Below are 1,911 nucleotides of genomic sequence, written 5' to 3'. Positions count from 1 at the left end.
TCAGTTCTATTCCATTGGTCCTCAGGCGTGTTCTTGTGCCAGACGAAAATGGTAATATCACAACGGAAATTACCAAGATCCAGAGTATCATGAGGGAATACTTCTCAAACCTTTATGCCAACAAATTTGAGTATCTAGAAGAAATGGATGAATTCCTAGCCAATATTAACATACCCACACTGAACCAAGAAGAACTAACCCAACTAAACAGGCCTATTTCAAGCACTGAAATAGAAATGGCAATAAGAGACCTTCCACCTAAGAAAAGTCCAGGGCCAGATGGATTCACAGCTGAATTCTATAAGATCTTCAAAGCAGAACTCACACCAGTACTCCTCAAGCTCTTCAACGAAATTGAAAATGAAGGTTCTTTACCAAACTCATTCTATGAAGCCAGTATAACCCTCATCCCCAAACCAGGCAGCGATTCATCAAAGAAAGAGAACTACAGACCTATTTCTTTGATGAACATCGATGCAAAACTTCTCAACAAAATACTGGCCAACCATCTATAACAACTTATCACAAAAATTATACACTATGATCAAACAGGATTCATCACAGTGAGGCAAAGCTGGTTGAATATATACAAATCAATTAATATAATTCAACACATCAACAGGAGCAAGGACAAAAATCACATGATTGTCTCAATAGATGCGGAAAAGGTACTTGACAAGATCCAACACCCCTTTATGTTAAAAGCTCTGGAGAAACTAGGAATCCAAGGAACATTCCTCAATATAATAAAGGCTGTGTATCACAAACCCACAGCTAGTATTATACTTAATGGCGAAAAGCTAAGGCCATTCCCTCTAAAATCAGGAATGAGACAAGGATGCCCACTCTCTCCACTCCTCTTTAACATAGTATTAGAATTCCTAGCCAATGCAATAAGGCAAGAAGCAAGCATAAAGGGGATCCAAGTAGGGAAAGAGGAAGTAAAACAATCCCTCTTTGAAGATGACATGATTCTGTATTTAAAGAATCCTATAGACTCTACTCCCAAGCTCCTTGAGCTGATTCAAAACTTTGGAAGAGTAGCAGGCTATAAAATTAACCCTCAAAAATCAACTGCCTTCCTTTACGCAACAGTGATAGTAACGAGGCAACCATCAGGAAAGAAACTCCTTTCGCAATAGCCTCAAAGAAAATAAAGTACCTAGGAATTAGCTTAACTAAGAATGTAAAGTACCATTTTGATGAAAACTTTAAAACCCTGAAAAAGGAAATTAAAGCAGAACTAAGAAAATGGAAAAATCTCCCATGCTCCTGGATTGGAAGAATCAACCTCGTGAAAATGACCATCTTGCCAAGGGCTATCTACAAATTCAACACAATACCTATCAATATCCCAATGTCATTCTTTAAAGAAATAGAAGAGGCAATTCAAAATTTCATATGGAATAATAAAAGACCCCGTATAGCAAAAACACTTCTTAGCAGAAAGAACAGCACAGGAGGAATTTCAATACCAAACCTTAGACTCTCTTACAGAGCAATAATTATCCTTCCCTTTTTCGATCGAGCTCCAGAGTCCTCACGAGGAAGTCGGCCAGAATTTCTGGACAGCTGACCTGTGTATTCTGGCAACCCTTTTGGGGTAAAGAATCTTCCTTCTCAGAACGGTTTTCTCTCCCGTGATCCCTGTGTTTGGATGGGTGAATCAGGACTAGATTGGGATCCTGTGTGAACTCTATTTTCCTCAGATTGAGCTGAGTCTTTGGCCGGTGTTGGTCCCTGAAGACCTTTCACTGGTCTAGGGAGATTTCTTTCAGTGCTGTATTTGGCACATGTGCTAGTGACTCGACAACCTCGCTTTTTCAGATGAAGATGGTGGGTGCTTCTCTGCTTTCCAAGGGTCTTGGGAGCCGTTGGGTCCCCACAAGGCCACAGGGCTCACCATTTCCC

This window comes from Megascapheus bottae, unplaced genomic scaffold (genome assembly GCF_031878675.1).
Source record: "Megascapheus bottae isolate mThoBot1 unplaced genomic scaffold, mThoBot2.hap1 HAP1_SCAFFOLD_62, whole genome shotgun sequence".
Taxonomy (NCBI): Eukaryota; Metazoa; Chordata; class Mammalia; order Rodentia; family Geomyidae; genus Megascapheus; species Megascapheus bottae.
The sequence above is the reverse complement of the archived record's forward strand: the minus strand, read 5'-3'. Positions refer to the sequence as shown.